The following is a 20,378-nucleotide window of genomic DNA, read 5'->3' on the forward strand; positions in this document are numbered from 1 at the left end:
GCGGCGCTCCATTGATTCCATGAAGAATACGCCCCTACCAGAAATCATCCCGTATCCCATTACCCAAGAGGATGGCACGCCCCCACTTAGTCTAAAACCTCTGACCCCTGAGGACTTCCCTCTCTTATTGCGGGACATCCCCACTTCCCCTGAGTTGGCCCCTGGAAAACATCTAGATACAACCCCTTCTGGGACTTCTACTACCCCTGTCAACCTGGTTACTCAAACCCCACCTCCGCAGGCAGCTAAGAAAAGCAAGCCTAAACAAAGAGTTGAGGTAGAGTTGCACAGGCCCCCACCGAGTAAACGCAGTAAAAAGTCAATGGGGGGCAGGGGGAAAGCCAAACCGTCACATCTAGATTTTGGCAAAAAACACACACTTGTACCCCAACCTGGGAGGGATAATAAGACCGTCCCTACTGCTCCTCTCTCAAAGGCCCCTAGTCCCATTAGAGCTACTATCCCAAACGTCTCAGTGGCTGACACACTTAACCCTTTTACATCTATAGGGAGCCTAGAATCGCTACTGCGTTCTCTTCTGCAGCCCATTAGCGATAGTTTGATAAAAGTGGAGAGCAGGCTCACTTCATTGGAAACATCTCTTACTAATCTGAACACCTTAGTTAGTAAGCAATCCAATAACACGGGACCTTATCCCCCCGCAGGAAACCTTACTAAAAAAGGAAGTACGAAGGGCAATAACAAAGTTTCCCCCCAGAGTGCGACTACTGCCCCTCCTTTGCAACCATTAATGGGTGTCTTAGACCAGGCACCGCGCTGCAATGCATCTAATAGGCCCATACAGACAATGCACTCTGCCCCCCAAAGTTCCCATTCGGGGACTATTGATGGCAACCTAGAAGTTGGTGGTATCCCTCTACCTTCCCCGGGTCGGCCGGCTCCAAGTCCACGGAGACCAGACTTGCCGCCAGAGGCTAATAGTCTAACGGTGGTCCTAGCAGGCGTCCCCCGCTTAAGACTAGGGGAGAACGAAGATTACCAATCACTAAAATACAAGGTCATTAAATGGCTAAATTGGAATCGACCCTTACCGTCTCATTTTAATAATGAGATTATTATGGTAAGAAGGGTCCCCTGGTTAGGTAAAACTAGGAAATCAATTATAGGGGACTGTATCCTGACAAGCTTTAAGGACCCGGGCACTGTGCGGCACATTTGCAAAGGAATAAATAGGTCACTGGATTCTACTATCCAGACCATGCCAGTATCCTTTTTTTTCCCCCCTACCCATATGCATTACACTCCGACACAAGATGAGTGGGTGAGGGTGGAACAGAGACATAGACAAAAGGATCATGTACATCGTCCAAGTTTTCAAGTGCAGGACAGGCCCTACTTCCATTTTAATCGCTTTAATTGCCTGAACAGTTTGGATGGGGTTGATTGACTTTCTAGTCACAAGCCAATGGCTTTGGATTGCGGTGTTTGAAGTTCCCCCAAGCTACCTACCTTGACTGCTGTTAAATTGCATGGGCCACTGAACAATCTGGCGGTCTTGGACAATTTATTGGCCCATAATGTTCCCAATGCCTTTGGAACTCCGATCAACCCATCACTGGTGGAGAATGTCTACAATGGACCTTTTGATTTACCGGCCCCCACTGTTAGTAGTACGTTAGAACCCCCGATTTCAGTGGAGCCCGGAATTTCATTTCTTAATTCTCCTGGTCCGGCACCTAACACCACTGGATTTTTGAGGCTAATCTGTTGGAATATCGCTGGCCTCGCTAACAAACTGGAGGACTCGGACTGGGCAAATTACATCGAGTCGGGGGACATATGTATGTTCCAGGAGACTTGGGCCAGAGAGGAACATGGCCATCAAGGCTACATGTCATTCTCCATTCCAGCGAGATGGGAGGGCAAAGGCCGGCCGTCAGGAGGGCTCACGACTTGGGTTGCATCCCATCTGGGTTGTGTGGCAACTCGGATGCCGACCAACTCTGAGGACATCCTTGCAATTTCTCTATTATGGCCCAACCAAGTTAAACTGATGTTTATTAACATTTATTCCAGGCCAATGGGGAATGTAAAGGAATCGCCGACCATAGATGAACTCTCCAATTTTCTAACTGACCTATCGAGTGACTCATATTATGTTGTGGGAGGGGATTTTAATTCTCACTTTGAGCCACTCCCTGGTCTATTGGATGGGTTATCATCTGATGAAGAAGTTAAATGGGCAGTCCCTATGGTGGAAGCCCCACCTCCAAAGGCGTGGACCCCTTTAGCGGTGCAAATCACAGCCCTCACCCTGAAGTTTGGACTCAGAGCTTGTAATGGGCGAATAAAATCTGACATACCCAGTAAAACCACCTTCAACAGGCTGGGAAGAGAGTCCCGCCTGGATTATGTCTTGGCTCAAATAGTGAAGTGGCCGACAATCCAGGACTTCAGGGTGATGGAAAGGTCTGATAGTGACCATAATGCACTTGAGCTCGACCTTGTCCATCCCGGCCCCCAAGCTCCTCTGAATAATGTGGTAGAAAATACCCCTGTACTTCTCCTTGACAACAACCGCAGAAGGATCAGGTGGGAGCACTTGGCCACGAGCAAGAATAAACTCCCTAGGCTCTATGATGGGATAATTCCCATTTTGGAAACTGTGGGTTGCTTGGACGCCGAACCATACAATAAAGACTCCCAGGGTAAATTATTCAAAGCCCATGAGGAACTTATAAAAGCTGCGGCACCCCATCTCACTTGTAGCCCGCGAAAGGCAAAAGGGGGGCGTCCAGGAAAAACACTATGGTACAACCTGGCCTGTAGAAGGGCAAAAACAGAGCTCCTCAAACTAATCAAGGAGGGTCTTGGTGGGGATACTCTAAAACAAAGCAGGCGAGTATATAAGAAACTCACTGCCCATGCTAAGGCAGAATGGGAGGAAGAACAGTGGGAAAAACTCACTAAGGCACTAGCAACCCAAGACCATCGGTTGTTCTGGAGGATTGTGAATGGGGGATCGGGGAACTTAAAATCGGCACTAGAGCCCAATATTGCTCCTGGGGTATGGCAGGCCCACTTTCAGACTCTATATAGCCCTGACTCGGAAGAATCCCCTGTTGCTGAAGCGGTAGGCCTCCCGGACTATCAAGGGGAGCTGATAACGCTCGGTGAAGTGATTGCTGCCATTTCAGGACTTGCCCCTGGAAAGGCGCCGGGACTGGACGGACTACCAGGGGATATGTTTAAGCAGGAACCTGTTGTATGGGCCCCTTATCTTACCGCCCTCTTCAATGGAGTTATCGGTGGTATGGAGATCCCTAGCACTTGGCTGGGGGCTGAGGTGGTCCCCATCTTTAAAAAGGGCTCACCTCTCCTCCCAGCCAACTATAGACCAATCAGCTTGATAGACGTGACGCAGAAGCTGTTTGGGAGGGGGATGTTGAATAGGCTACAGGACTGGATTGAGGAGGTGGGAGCCCTTAGCCCCTACCAGGCGGGATTCAGGAGGGGGGTATCCACAGTGGACCAGGTTTTTAGATTGAATCTGGTCTACTGGCGGGTAGCGACAATCGAGGGCGGTAGTTTGTACACAATTTTTGTGGACCTACGGGCCGCTTTTGATTTGGTGCCCAGGGGGAAACTTTGGAGCATCTTGGCAGAGATGGGCGTCCCCCCGGACATCCTCTTGATCTTACAGAGATTGCATCACAATAACTATGCCCGAGTGAGGTGTGGGAGGGCGGGGGAACTGACCGATAGATTCCCCGTTGACAGGGGGGTAAGGCAGGGCTGTGTATTGGCACCGACCCTGTTCTGCCTCTTTGTCAACGGGGTAATCGCCCATTTGAATGCCACTGAATACACTGACGCCCCGAAATTGAATGGCAGCAGGGTGCCCGCAATTATGTTTGCGGACGACACCCTGCTGCTATCCAAAACCCCCATGGGTATTCAGAGGATTCTTGACTCCTTCGTGGCCTTCTGTAACGATAGGGGGCTCGAAATTAATGCGGCAAAAACCAAATATATGGTTCTGAACCCGAGGCAAAAACTCCGCCCAAATCCGCAATTGGGAGCTGGACGGCTGGAGAGAGTGACTACCTTTGAATACCTTGGTGTGACTATCAACGAGACCATGACTTGGGGATCCCACCAGAGCAGGGCAAGCCTCAAACTCACGCAGATCACTGGGGGTATTGCTCGTATGATGAATGGTTCATCATATCGTCCATTGGGGGCATTGATCCAGATATATAAAGCACAGGCTCGGGGAGCAATAAGGTATGGGGCGGAAATTTGGGGCCACACGTCTTCTAAGAGTCTGTCATTGGTGGAAAACAAGTTTATTAGACAGATAGCCGCACTCCCTCCCAGTACTCCGCTCCTCCCCCTGAGGCTAGATCTGGGCCTACGACCATTAGCTGACGAAATAAACCTGAGACCTCTAGCACTCTGGCGTAGGCTGTGGAGCAGTACTGATCTCGTAGAATATAGGGCGGAATTGGTTGAACTTTTGAAAGAACCAATGGCGCTCAGTATTCCCTGGGTCAAAAACATCCAAGCCATTTGTGTGGGAATAGGGCTCCCCGACCTATGGAATGACCCGGCGAGAGCCGCACCGAAAATATCCAAAAGGTCCCAGGCTAAGGTTTACCATGAATATAAACTAGACAGGACTCAAGCTACCCAGGCAGAAGGGTCCCTAGCTTCTGTGTTCATGCAGAGCAAGGATGTCTACAGACTGGAGAGGGTGCTGGATCCCATCTCCCCTGTACTCACCAGGAAGCTGTTTCTCCAATGGAGATACGGCACATTGCCGTTCAGATTTTTCACAAGTACCTGGTCATCGGGTCCCACCCTAAAGCAGTGTCCGGCTTGTGACGCCATGGAAGAAACTGATTTGCACGTGGTTTTCTTCTGCCCTGCCTATAAAATAGCACGAAAATACTGGCTCCTCCCGTTGATAAGGAATATGGGTTGTAGGGAATACGCACCAATGTACAGAATCTTAAAAACTGATCTCTCTGGCCCAATTGTTTTCGCACTAGCAAAATTTTTGACCAATGTTTGGCACACGCGCAACCGGATCTTAAAGACGTTAGGACCCCTATAAATGTTTTTACCTCTCACCAGAGATTGAATATGTATATTCTTCTCTTGATCGTTTTCACTTTGATAACTGCTGTTTAATAACTTTTTATCTTAAATTCTGAATTATTTATGTATTTTATGCTTGTATATATTTTACCTGTGCTTTTATGGTCATCTGACCGAAATAAAGCTATCAAAGAAAGTAACTATTCACAAGTCTCAAGGATTAACTGTAGATAGTGCTTTTGTAAACATTGGATCTAGTGTGTTTAAAGAAGGTATGGCATCTGTTGCTTTGTCACGCGTGAAAAAATTATCTGGTTTATTCATGATAGACTTTGATGACTCAAAAGTAAGTGCTGGTGCAATCTGTGTAAAGGAGTATAATAGATTAAGAAGAAGCTATGCTCCTCATTTAGGTCAGTATCCTGTGTTTGAAAAACGTGTTGTTTGTCGGAAAAGGAGATTTGAGAATATCTGTAATGAGGATGTACAGAAGAGAAAACAAAAAGACAGTGATGTGACTGCAAGCGAAAAGAAAAAGGACAGTGTGGAAGAGGTTGTTAGTTGTGATTTTGAAAATAGCTCAGGTGTCAACTGCTACGCAAATGTAGTGCTGAATGTTGTATTTTATCTTGAATTTTTGCAAGAGCAGATAATAGTAAATCAGGGAAAAAGATTCTGTTCTTTGCTGAGTCTCCTTTATGAGAAGCTGAGTAATGATACACATAAAATAGAAACTGCTTCTGATGTTAGAAATCTTTTAGATGTATGTTCTGGATGTAAACAGTTTACACAAAATGTCCAGCAAGATGCACAGGAATTTTTAATGTATATGCTGATGGTACTGGAAGATGAAGGGGTAGAAGTAGAAAATGTATTTGGTGTCTCTTATAAATGGGACCATTGTTGTGAAAACTGTATGAACACATGCAGTAGTAATGTTGATTCTGAAAGGTTCATATATTTACCATTACCAGAAAGTAAATCAGTGACTTTTAGTAAATTAGTTAAAGATGCTAATCACAACATGGAATGTTCTGAATGTAAATCTGAAATGTTGTCAACGTTATTTTTAAAGAAATATGGACAGTATGTAATTTTAATGGTACAACGTTGTAGAGCTGATGGAACAACATTGGAAACTTTACTAAAGAAGTTTGTTGGTAATCAATTATCTATATCTGGAAAAACTTTTGTAGCAGTTGCAATCATTTTTCATGACGGTCCTTCTATAACTTCTGGTCATTACACAGTTTATCTTAAATGTGAAAAAGGATGGACAATGTGTAATGATTCTCAATTGATTTTCAAGCAACGTTTGCCCTATGATTTACCCAATTGTTACTTAATTTTTCTGAAACCCAAATTTTAAATACTAAATTCAGCATCTGAAGAAAGCATTATTTAAATTTTAAAGGATTAAAATTGAATATTTCACTCAAAAAGGATTTTAAACTTACCATTTGGCCTCAAGGAAAGGTAAAACAAACAATTGTGGACTTCTTTGACAGATATTATTTTGGCATATGTTCTTTTGCAACAAGGTTTACAGACGTTATTTCTTGAAAAATATTATTGTACTTAAAAGGTATTTTTAATACATATGTGACATTTCTATCAAGGTATGTTTTAGTGAGGATACATTTTGGGCTTTTTTAAACAATCTTTCAGATTGTTCTTTTTTTTTCGCCCGCTGTTAAATGATGAATACAATTGATTTCACTATTTTCAGTGAAAATCAAAACATTCTGAAAACAGCAAAAAAAGGGCAAAAAATTGCTTTGCTAAATATGACAAAACATGTACTGTTTAATAAAATGTATTGTTGAATATTAATACTTTTTTTCTTTTTTTCAGAACTAGAAAGAAAATTTAGAAAATGTCATTCAGTTTCCTTGCAATTAAATAAAAACATTTATTTCTAAATAAGTTACTTTGATGGTCAGGTAAGTTTCAAATATCTGTATTTCTCACTCCTTTCGTTTCAAGCTTCCTTTTCTTCACCTCTCCTCACTCTGCTTTTCTCATTTCTCTTCTCTCTCTCTCTTCCTGCTTTACTACTCTTTCGTAACTCCCTCACTCCTTCTCTACTACTCCCCTACTTTTACTACCTCCATCACTAATTTTTCATCCATGTTTCTTTCTCTGTATCCATATGTCTTAGTCTTTTTAACTGCCTTACTCCTTCTCAGTTGTTTGCTCTCTGTCTCTGTATCTGTCACTCTCTGTTTGTCTGTTTTACCCTTAATTTCCTTAATATCTCTGGAGCAGATTTACAAGCCACCTGCGCCACCACTACATCACTTTTCTTGATGTACTAGTGGCGCAGGGTGCTCCTCCATATTTACAAGGAGAGGATAAGCCACTCTGTGTGTCTTTTCCTCTCCTTGTATATACAGACAATTCAAACGCGGCACTGTGTGTTGAAGGGGTATTCTATGGGTGTTGTTGTTTGTGTTCCCACACAACACTTATAGAACTACACCAATCTCCTTATTTACGAGAAATCATAAGTCTGAACTTGTGTGTGAATACTATGCCACCCTTGGGGATGGCATAGCGAAGCACAACAAGGAGAAATGTTTTCATTTCTCTTCATTTTTTCCTCTTTCAGTGCGTGCTGCATGCTACAGCATGTATTGAAAGAGGAAAAAGCCTCTTGTGATTGTTTTTTTGGGAGGAAGGTGTCTCATCCTGCACAAGAACAGTTTCCCTACCACACAGGCATCCTTGCACCATGGTGAAAGGGAGCCTGCATCGGCGTATGGCTGCAGTTTTGGCGCCAGTGCAAGGGAAGCATAGAGATGCGACATTTTCTTGTAAATATATCGCATCTCTGTGCTTAGAAAGTAACGCAGCATGGCGCAGCATTATGACTTCCTGCACAATGTTGCGTACGTTTGTAAAAAATCTGCCCCTTTGTTTCTACCACTCCTCCTCTCTGCATCACTCATTTTCAATCTATGTTAATTTTTTAACCTTGTCCGTCATTCTCTTTCCCTCACCTTGCCTAACTGTTACTATCCTTTCCACATAGTCACTCCTATTCTCCTACTTCTCTTCCTTCTGTATGTATCTCACACTCCGTCTCCTTTTTGCAATCTTTCCTTCAATCTCCTTCACTCTGTTTTGCTCATTGACATCCTGACTCCCTTTCTCTCAATGCAGTTTCCTAAATCCCTCCATCTCCTCACTCTCCATTTCTCATTTTCCCTTATCCCCATTTTGTAATCCTCATGCTCTTTTAAAAAAAAAAAAATGTTGTAACAGGCATGACGTGTTTCGGCAGAGTTTGCCTTCATCTGATGCCTCTAGTCAGGGGATACATGCATCCACCCCTCTTTGATTGAGCTGCGACCCTCCCATTGGCCAGAGTCCAGCTGTTCCCAGTCCGTTGCAAACGAGTTTACCTGTAGTTCTTTGTTGAAGAACTACAAATCCCAGCAAGCAACACAGCCGGGACGGTACCTCCAAGGGGGCGAACCTGCTCCTCCAGTTGGCGCAGAAGGCATCCGAGCGCTTCACAGAAATTGATAAAGAATCCATAACATGAGTTGTAGTAAATAGATACAAAGTGAAAATATCTAAACGGCGTGAACAACTTTGAAGATGTGTATATGTGTATGGTGTGGATATATATATACATATATAAATTCACTGAAAAAACCATGGGTTTCACACACGTTATAGTTAGGAATTAGCATTTAAAAAACCTTAGAAATTCAATGAAAAAACCAAAGGTTTCACACATGTTATAGTTAGCTGGACATTTCACTCGTAAAAAACCATTGAAATTCCCCCGTTATAGTTAGTTCAGCTAACTATAACTCGCGATCCCGCAATGCACTACTGATGACGTCACATATTACATCACTCATGACATGGTCAGTGACATCACTCATGACATCACTGATGACATCTCAAATGACATCACTGATGACATCATCCAGTGAATGTGTGTTTTTCTGAAAATTAAATATGTTTAATATATGTATATCTCAAGGTCGATGGAAGAATAAATGAGTATATAAGTGTCTAAATTGATGATTTGTTTTTTAAAAATTGATTGTGTAACTGACTGATTAAGTGTATCTTTATGAATACATGGCTAAGTGAGTAATGTTTAAATGTGTAAATACCTGTATCAGTCTCTCACTTTGTATATAAGTGGCTGCATGGGTTGGTGAGTAGCTACATGAGTGTCTATATAGGTTATTAGTTGGTTTTTTGAGTATCAGTATGAGTGTCTGAGTGTCTTCATGGTTCGGTGGGGGTTATTATGTAGTGCATAGGTGCATGAAAGAGTGACTCACTGTTTGTATGTGTTGAAGACAGCATGTGTGTAGGACCGTATGGGTGGATGAGTGTGTGTATGGGTGTGTTAGTGAGTGAATGACTGTCTCAATAGTGTCTTTATGAGTAACTACATATGTTTTAAACTAGTATATATGACTATTGGTGTATATAAGTAAGTATATGTGCGAGTGAGAGATTGGAAGAGTGCCTGTATGAATAAGTATGTGTTTCTATAAGTGATTATTTAAAAGACTAAGTATGTGTAAGTTTCTGTAAAAGTATGTGGTGGTGTGTGTATAACTGTATATGCAGGTAAATGGATGTTTGATTCTTTATTAGCATGAGTGACTATGTGTGAGTAACTCTATGAATGAGTGGCATTGTGTTACAGGATGTTTAGGTGTATGAGTACATATGATGTGTGAGTACATGTATGAGTGACTGTATAGGATTGTTGGTGGATGAGTGGATGTGTATGTGGATCTTAGAATTACTGAATAGGTTGTTGTAACTGTTATTTGTATGTCCTTTTTTTTGAAAATTTCAGTCTCTATTTTTAAATGTGTGTATCAAAGGTTATATTAGGGTGAGAGGAGGTCTACCACTCTATCACAAGGATGATGTCATCAGTGATGTCATTTGAGATGTCATCAGTGATGTCATGAGTGATGTCACTGACCATGTCATGAGTGATGTAATATGTGACGTCATCAGTAGTGCATTGCGGGCGCGCGAGTTATAGTTAGCTGAACTAACTATAACGGGGGAATTTCAATGATTTTTTACGAGTGAAATGTCCAGCTAACTATAACATGTGTGAAACCTTTGGTTTTTTCATTGAATTTCTAAGGTTTTTTAAATGCTAATTCCTAACTATAACGTGTGTGAAACCCATGGTTTTTTCAGTGAATTTCAAAGGTTTTTTAAATGCTAATTTCTAACTATAATGTGTGTGAAACCCATGGTTTTTTCAGTGAATTTGCAAGGTTTTTTAAATGCTAATTTTTTTTTTTTCTTCTTTTTTTTTTTTACATATTTTATTTTAATTTTCTATCCTTTTTTAAAGACTATGGTTACATTTTTAAAATTCTACAATATGTTTTTATTTTACATTTTTTATAAAATAAACAGGTAAAATTTATTAGCAATACATTTTTTCCTTTTTTTTTGAATTTTTTTTTAGTGCGCGTACGGTAAGCTTACGGTAAGCGTACGGTTTACGCAATGTCCGTAATTTATCTACGCTGTTTGCGTATAGTTACGCAATTTGCGTAGCCGCGCTTACTCCGCGTGGGGCGCGTACGCGTGTACGCTACACGCGCACGTTACGCGGAAGTGTTGGGGAGTGACTGTTATGCGCATGCGCGCGAGCGCGTGTCTTTTTTACGCGCATGCGTACTTTTGCCGTAAGCGCACCGTAAGCGTACGGTGGGTCAAGTGATCATGAAACACAACTTTTGATTGGTTGAAACTACTTTCAGTTCTAGAACTCTCCTACACCACACCCATTCCCCTCATTTCTGCTTGTGATCCCTTAGGAGAAAGAGCTGGGTTGTCTTTGTGATACGATGGCAGAACAGCAGAGCTCTTCTGAGAGTGAGGCTAGCAGCACTACCTTGAGGCAGAGAGCGAGGAAACAAAAGACCTCTTACGTATGGGAGTATTTTTCTTTTCCAGAAGGCCAGCAAAAGGTAAATGCACCCTTAGTGACTTGTAAGCTGTGTAAGCGTGTACTTTCAAGAGGGAATCCTGACAGGAAGTATTCCTTTGGGAATCACACCATGATGAGACACCTTAAGGATGTACACAGAAATACACATGCTCGACTTACTGAAGGTAACCCTTCAGTAAATCAACCAAGCACATCCACAGCAGCTCAGCCTGGACCATCATCTGCAGGGCCGAGTCCTTCTTCTGCAGGTCAGGTGAGCCCTTCATCTGTGGGGGGAGCATCTCCTTTTTCTGGTCCTCTGGAAATTAACCCTCGGTTTGCGAGGGTTGAAGTACGGTGCGCCACTTGTCATGATCTAATTAGTTATAGGGAGACCAGTATTTCCCTAGTGAACTGTAAAATAGATCAGCACACTTGTCGTACCATCTAATATTCCCAATCTTTCTTTCCTCTGTCCCTGCATGAACACAACGGCTCTTTTAAGAGCCAACCTTACCTTTCATCTATTTTTTATATATGTTTTTAAAAACTTTTTTTTTTTTTTTTTTTTTACCGTACGCGTACGGGACGCGTATTTTTTTTTTTTTTTTTAAAAACACTAAAAATCAATTATCATATTACAAGGTCCTTGAGAGACTACAATTAAAAACTGAAAATGTGATTGTAGAGAAGTGGAAAAAAGGGACCATGATATTCTTGACTTACCATACCCACTCAAAAAAAGATTTATTCATTAAAAAATTTTTTTAATTGCTTTAAAAATGGTTCTAGTTTTCGAAAATTTTCTATCTCAATCTGAAAAAAAAGAAAAAAGTATTAATATTTAATAAAACATTTTATAATACAGTACACATATTTACATATTTTTCAAAAAATATTTTTGCCTTTTTTTTGCTGTTTTCAGAATATATTGCATTTCACTATAAATTGTGAAAGCAATTGCATTCATCATTTAACAGCAGGCAAAAAAAAAATTAACAATCTCAAAGATTGTTTTAAAAAAGCCCACAATCTCTTTTTGCATAAACATAACTTTATAGAAATGCATAATATTCTTAAAAAATATCATCTAATATCAATACTTATTTCTTTAAAATACCGTCTGATATTTTTGTTTCAGAAGTATAATCACAATAATATATCTCAAATAACTCCACAATACATCTGGTTCCATTTCCTTTAGGCCAAATAGTAATTTTAAAATTCTTTTTTGGTTAAATTTCCAATGGTAATCCAATAAAAATCTAAAGTTTAAATTGTACAGATCTCACCGATTCTCTGTAACATTTTGGTTACCGAAAGATTTATTAATATTTAAATAAGTCCACAATAGAATTGTTTACCTTTCCGCATGGCCAAATAGTAATTTTAAAAATCTTTTTTGAAAAAATTTCCAATGGCAATCCAATAACATTCCAAAATTTAAATTGTGCAGATGTTACCGATTTTTTCTAAATTTTTGGTTTTCCAAAGTTTCCTTAAAAAATGGAAAAATTCCACATTACAATTGGTTACCTTTCCATTAGGCCAAATGATAATTTGTTAAATCTTTTTATTTGTAAATTCCAAATGGTAATCCAATAAAATGGTAAAATTGTTTTGTCCAGATGTTGCCAAATCTCTCTAAAATTTAGGTTTCAGGAAGATTAGATAGGAATTTGCTAAATCAAAAGGCAAACGTTGCTTAAAAATCAATTGGGAATCATTACACAGTGTCCAGCCTTTTTCACATTTAAGATTAACTGTGTAATGTCCAGAAGTTACAGTAGGTCCATCATGGAAAATTATTGCAACTGTTACAAAAGTTTTTCCTGAAATTGATAATTGCTGTCCTGTAAACTTCTTTATTAAAGTATCCAATTTTGAACCATCAGCTCTACATCGTTGCATCGTTAAAATTACATACTGTCCGTATTCCTTTAAAATTAATGTTGAAAACATGTCAGATTTACACTCACCGCATTGCATGCTATGATTAGCATCTTTAACTAATTTAGCAAAAGTGACTGTTTTACTCTCTGGCAATGTTAAATAAATAAACCTTTCAGAATCAACATTAGAGCCACATATATTATAACAGTTTTCACAACTATGTTCCCATTTATAAGAGAGACCAAATAAATTTTCAATGGGAACCCCTTCTTCTTCCAGTACCTGAAGAAAATACATCAAGAATTCCTGTGCGTCTTGCTGTACATTTTGAGAAAACTGTGTTCGTCCTGAACATACATCTAAAACTTTTCTAATTTCAGTAGCACTTTCTATTTGAGTTTTATCATTACTCAGCTTTTCAAAAAGGAGACTCAGCACAGAACAGAATCTTTTTCCCTGATTTACTATTATCTGCTCTTGCAAACTTTCCAGATAAAATGCAACATTCAGCACTACATTAGCGTAGCAGTTGACACCAGAGCTATTTTCAAAATGACATCCTACAACCTGTTCTTCATTTTCCTTATTCTTTTTGCTTGCAATTACATCACTCCTCTTTTTTTTCCTCCTCTCTACATCTTCATTACAGATATTCTCATTTCTCCTTTTACGAGAAACTACACGTTTCTCCAACACAGGATACTGACCTAAATGAGGAGCATAGCTTCTTCTTAATCTATTATACTCCTTTACACAATTTGCATCAGCACTAACTTTTGAGTCATCAAAGTCTATCATGAATAAACCTGATAATGTTTTCACTCGTGACAAAGCAACATATGCCATACCTTCTTTGAACACAGTTGAACCAATGTTCACAAATGCACAATCTACAGTCAATCCTTGAGACTTGTGAATAGTTACAGCATATGCTAGAGAAAATGGAAACTGCTTCCTACGTACATATAAATCTTTCACAAGCATGAAACGAACTGAACAACGACAAATGTCTTTAACTTCTTCTATCTGATCAAATTTTATTTTTAAACATTCAATTCCATCTTTTTTCTGATAATTAATAAAACCCACAACTCTTCCCATAGCTCCATTAACTAAACCTTTTTCAACATCTAAATTTCTCCTTAAAAATACTCTACAGTTCATGCAAACATATAATTTTTTTTCTAATCCAGCTGTTTTGGAAATGTTCTTCTCTAGTGAATCCAATTTATTTTTCAGTGTGCCTGTTAATGTGACAGTAATTCTTCCATCCTCAATTTTGTCCACTGCTTCCAATTTCCTGATATCTTCCTTTTCCAATTTCAAAAGCTCCTCATTGAATATTGAGCATTCACGTAGAGTTGGCATTAAGCAGATGACACTTTTGTTTTCTGCAATGTTCTTGTATATCTTCTCTGCAACTATTTCTTCCTTTGGAAATAAATTATGTAGCAGCCGACTCTGTAATGCTTTTTTGCCAGCTTCAGTGAGTAGTCCAATTCTGATATCTTTCGGAATACTTCCATATTCTTCATCGTTTGCTTGCCTCATATTAGTAGTAAGTTCCTTGTACTCAAAGAAGGACCAAATATTTGTATTACCGATGCTTCCCAATGACTTCTTCGTGTCTTCATGTGTCACAGTATTAAACACTGGTTGTCCTTTAACTGGAGTAAGTTGCAAAAGATCTCCAAAAACTATGACGTGTTTTCCTCCAAATAACACGTCATAGTCTGTCTTCAGAATTTGCTGCATTCTTAAATGCACAAAGGCAAGCATTAAGTTTGATACCATGCTCACCTCATCAATAATGAGAACTTGCATCTTCTTCAATACTCTTGAAACTTCCAAGCATGCTTCTCCAGTTAGCTTGTTGTATTGTATTTTGTTCTCATGCTCCACTGGTAACATTAGCAAACGATGTAAAGTGATTCCTTTTATGTTATATGCTGCTAACCCAGTTGGAGCAGTAACCACACAAGACAAAGTAGAATCCGTTTTTTGCTGTAGGTAGCTTCTGATGACTTTTATTAGGAAACTTTTTCCAGTTCCAGCTTGTCCGCTTACATACATCCTGATTGGATGAAATGATGTGCATGAGCACTCTTTTTTTTCATGTAGAAATCCGTGATCAATTTTGTTTCTGATCTCTTCATAAATTTGTTGCTGCTCTTCGTTCAGTTGTCTTTCCAAATTTTGTAAGTCTATAAATTCTCCTTGAGCTTGATTCATAGCCGTTTCCAATTCATTCATGGCTATTGATGCTTCATTTTCAACGATTGGTTGTCCTAGGGGATCTTGACTGAGTGTTCCTGAACTTTGGCTGTCCTGAGAACTGTCTCTAGCTATTTCTGCTGCAATTGTAGTTTCCTGCTCAATTTCTTCATTTAACATTTGCAGATAAGTTGTGAATGTATTGCATTGTATGCTGTCTTTGCAAGCATTAAAAGAATCTTCATAGCTTTGAAATTCTCCCAGTAGTTCATCCTCTGTACGCCATGGTTTAAACAGCTGTAAAAGAGCCAAGTAGTAAAATTCCTTTTTGTCAGTAGTGTCGCAACTCAGCTTCCGGTGATTTATCAAACTTCCTTTTGTTTGCTTCACCAAACATCCTTCCTCACCAATGACTTTATATTTTCCATTGTTGATGTCTTCTGCGGCTTTCCGTGAATAAATGTAGTTCTGCAGCACTTCATAGAGACACATGTTCTTCAGATGATGACTTCTCTTGGGATAATATGTGTCCAACATGTTTGATTTCAAAATATCTGTACTTTCTGGGTCATTCTCGGCCAAATATTCAATTTCTCCAACAGATTTCAGTACCCGATTTCTCATTGCTGCAAGGCCTAAACTTGCCCAAATTATTCTTCTTGATTTCGAGTAGAGACTTGCAGAAGATAACCTATCTGAACATTCGTAGGATCCAATTTCTCGATGCGATAACATCTTCAAACTGAAACTGTACAGCTTCTTACTGACAGTTTTCTCGTGAGAAATCTCTGCCCACATTTCCTTCAATTCTGTTTTTTCTGATTTCGTAATGTAAGACGTTACATATCGAGCAACAGCAATGGAATTGTCAGCTACATACTGTATATCCATGTTAGCGTTCCACATGGATAAAATCACTGGGTTGTAGTCATTTATATTTTTTGATTCTTCTTTTCTTTTAAGGTTGTAGGTATTCTTAGGTGATTTTCTTGTGATAGTATGTCTCACAGATGACATAAAACTGTTAACTCTTCCATTTGAAAGAACAGGTCTAGGAAATCCAAATCGACATTTAGTGTAGTATTTATCTTTGCTCTTGTATTTCCGTCGACAGTATTTTCCACACCGATGACTTTGGAAACGTAAAACTTGCTCCTTTAACTTTTTCTCTTCTGTGCTTTTTGGAATAGCACATGTTGCATATTCTTCAATGTAAGATAACACTGCTTCATCAGTATCTGTTCCAAACTTTGGGGCATCCTTGATCCACAACAGCATATGAATATGAGGAGCACCTCTTGCCTGGTACTCTTTTCTCCAAAAGAAATCCACTACTTCTCCTAGAGGTGGATTTTTTTTATTGCAGATGAAGGACATCATAGCCTCAAATCTATGATTGAAATATCTGCAAACATTAACCGGATCCAATGAGCACAGTTCTCCTGCTGTCTTGTATTCGATGTTTTTAATGTTTGAATTTGCCTCTCGTAGAAAATCCAGTAAATCATCCCAAGCGTACTCCGCACAGCTTAGGGTAACGAACCATGTTGGTGTTCCTAAAATCCGTAACATGCATTTTAATTCACCATGGCGTCGGTACCAATATTCATTTGTCCCACGCTGACAAGCCATCAGATTGATCAGTTGTGTTTCCAAATGATCATCTCGGTGCTGCACTTTCTCCATAAAATCCTTAGCAGACACATTTTGCAAATGTACTCCACTTTTTAAAATGTGATTTACTGCATAAGACAATGCAGACAAGTCGCTTTCAAATAAAAGATGGAACAAATAAGGAATACTTTGTCGAAATCTGGGATCTTCAGCATATAGTCTTGTAGTCCGATACTCAGAAGCTGGAATCTGTTCCGGACGTTCATCATATCGTCCTCCTTTTCCTTTAGGAAACAGCTGGGGAAAACATCGAGCTTCCAAGCTCTCCTCCCATACACTCACGGGAGTTGCTTTTGCTTTCTTCATCTGAAATAGATCAATATTGTCTCCCATAACTTCTTTTGAATGAAGAGGATGTATGCTAAAATGTTCATAAATTTCTTCTTCCTTTGACTTGTCCACTTTTTCAATTTGTCCAGTTGGTGTTTCTGTGTCTTCTTGTAAATCTTCTTCTTCTTCTTCTTCTATATAAATTGATTCATACCATTTGTTATTCCTTTTCAAATACAAATTTGCTCTTTGTACTTTCCGTACATCTACCAGCTCCTGCCAAATCTTCTTATTCTTTGTAGGTACACCATTAACCAGAATAATTAATGGTTCAGTTTCCAAAGTATCCGCATCAATAGTTTCCATATTTTTTTTCAAATCCAAGGTCAAATACACCACTCTACCTTTTAAACCTCTCAGTAAATCTGAAGGAGGTAATTTACTAGTTTTGGGCTCCATACGTACTATGGTCTGGAACGGATGAACACATTGAATGAGTATAGACTCATATGTATTTAATTCAGAAAGTTCAGCAGGAATAGCATCCAATTCTAAATTATTATGAACAGCTCTGGTCGGCATTCTATTTTCCTCTAACTTGTTGTAACAGTATTTACAAATACGCTGATCTTCACCCAATTCAAAACAATTTTCAAGAAATATATATGTGGCAAAATCCTTCCACTTATAATTATCTTCATTTTCACTCTTTCTGTAGAGATCAACATTCCTAGTTTGTTTTCTATAATGAGTTCTGCGGCAACAAATACAAGTAATATTTGGTCTTTCATTAGAGATTATTGCAAATTTTGTTATGTGATCATTAAATGTCTTACTTACAGAGGGTTCTACATTCTCTTCCACTTCTTCCTCATTTACTGTTTCCTTCTCTGCACTGTTTTGTTCAGGACCAAAGTAACAAAACTGAATTTCATCAACAACCCTCTCTACATCTGATACCGTTCCACGGAACAGAGCCCTATTCAATTCATCTAACTTTATTGCTGGACTTTTAGCAAAATACAACCGTCTCACAAACTTTCTCATTTCAGTATGATGAACAGCCAGCATCCTAAAATGATGGAAAACACTATTACACACTTTTCTAGATAGACAAGCCAGAGAATGACCCTGCAAACCAGTATTCTCTCTCACTCTGCATGGATCCAAACTTTGAAGCACCTTAATCTTCTGTTTTACACTTTTTTTACTATATTCTCTTAGAAACTCACGAAATTTATCAATAGATTCCTGACGCACAGTGCAAATACTACTACAATTCCAAGTGTACACTGGGGCTTTAGGACGTCTCCCCATAGCCTCATCCGCCATCACTTGTACCTCATCTCTTGGAACCATTATCTCCTTCTCCATTATGCAACCATTTTTCACTTCATAAGCACGACCTCTGGTGTCAACTGCATGCAGCAAACTATTACTTTGAAAACAACTCTCTTCATTAAAAAAAGGTTCACTACTTGAACTATGCATCCATTTCCCTAAAAACACTTTAGAAAAGTTTGTTCTGTTCACTACTCTTTTCCTTTTGCTATGTGATTTCAGTACATTAACCATTTTGTCTAATGTACGCATCCTATTCAAAATTAAAATGAATAGTTTCCTTTTTAATTCTAATGCCTTTGCTGCAATGGCTTCAATTTCTTTTTTTCTCTTATAAAACTTAGCCTTTTGCTTATATTTCTTCACATCCTTTATCAAATTGGACATAACTCTTCTCTGAAACATTTTTCTACGTATCTCTTTAAACGCTGTTTTTCTGTTTAAGTTAATCTTTTTAGTTGCAGAAGGTATATTTGCATTAACTAAATTCTCAATTTTTTCCTGTCCTTTTCGATTGAAATCATTCTTTCCAGTACAGACATTTTGTACATTTTTCCTTTTTTTGAATATGTTCTTTAGAAAATTTTTTGTCTGCTTACCAGAAGATTTTTTCTTTTTCCCAACATGAGCATCTTCAACTAACTTAGGTCCTCCAGTTGTCTTCAAATATAGGTTTTTTTTGTGGTCTTTTTTTACTCTGGATTTTGTAGGCATCTTAAATTTTGTTCACTGCTCTTCAGCAATACCTGAAAAAAACTAAAAAAAAATTCCTTTATTTTATTTAAATATATTACTACATTTGTTTTCACATTAGTCACAAAACGAAATTTCTTTGCCAATTTGAAAGCACACAAACTACTCTTTTTTTTGGCAAGTGATAAACACTTTTACAGACTGACACATTATGAATCCACTTTACAGATTTTTTAAAAAGCACATGTCCAAACTGCTTTTTCAGACCAGCACCATTTGTAACCTGGGTGACTGCCTACACTCCAGCAAGGGCAACCAGCCTTAGTGATGCTGAATGTATTTGCATTACTGACTGAAACCTCAAACCCCACTCGCTTGTGAATACTGTGCATGATTCCACATGGTAAGCAGCTGGGTGTGTGCTAAGAGTCTGCTTCTGCACCAAAAAATGGCTCCCCCTTTCCTTCTAATGCAACTGTGAAATCACCAGAGCAATACGCAATAAATCTCTGCCTGTAATTCCTATTTGCACACAGAGTCATGTTTTCACATTAGGCCCTTAAACGAAATTTCTTTGCCAATTTGAAAGCACACTTACTGCTCTTTTTTTTGGCAAGTGATAAACACTTTTACAGACTGACACATTATGAATCCACTTTTCAGATTTTTTAAAAAGCACATGTCCAAACTGCTTTTTCAGACCAGCACCATTTGTAACCTGGGTGACTGCCTACACTCCAGCAAGGGCAACCAGCCTTAGTGATGCTGAATGTATTTGCATTACTGACTGAAACCTCAAACCCCATTCGCTTGTGAATACTGTGCATGATTCTACATGCTAAGCAGCTGGGTGTGTGCTAAGAGTCTGCTTCTGCACCAAAAAATGGCTCCCCCTTTCCATCTAATGCAACTGTGAAATCACCAGAGCAATACGCAATAAATCTCTGCCTCTAATTCCTATTTGCACACAGTCATGTTTTCACATTAGTCACAAAACAAAATTTCTTTGCCAATTTGAAAGCACACTTACTGCTCTTTTTTTTGGCAAGTGATAATCACTTTTACAGACTGACACATTATGAATCCACTTTTCAGATTTTTTTAAAAGCACATGTCCAAACTGCTTTTTCAGACCAGCACCATTTGTAACCTGGGTGACTGCCTACACTCCAGCAAGGGCAACCAGCCTTAGTGATGCTGAATGTATTTGCATTACTGACTGAAACCTCAAACCCCACTCGCTTGTGAATACTGTGCATGATTCCACATGGTAAGCAGCTGGGTG

The sequence above is a fragment of the Triturus cristatus genome, chromosome 5_2 (genome assembly GCF_964204655.1).
Source record: "Triturus cristatus chromosome 5_2, aTriCri1.1, whole genome shotgun sequence".
NCBI classification, from domain to species: domain Eukaryota; kingdom Metazoa; phylum Chordata; class Amphibia; order Caudata; family Salamandridae; genus Triturus; species Triturus cristatus.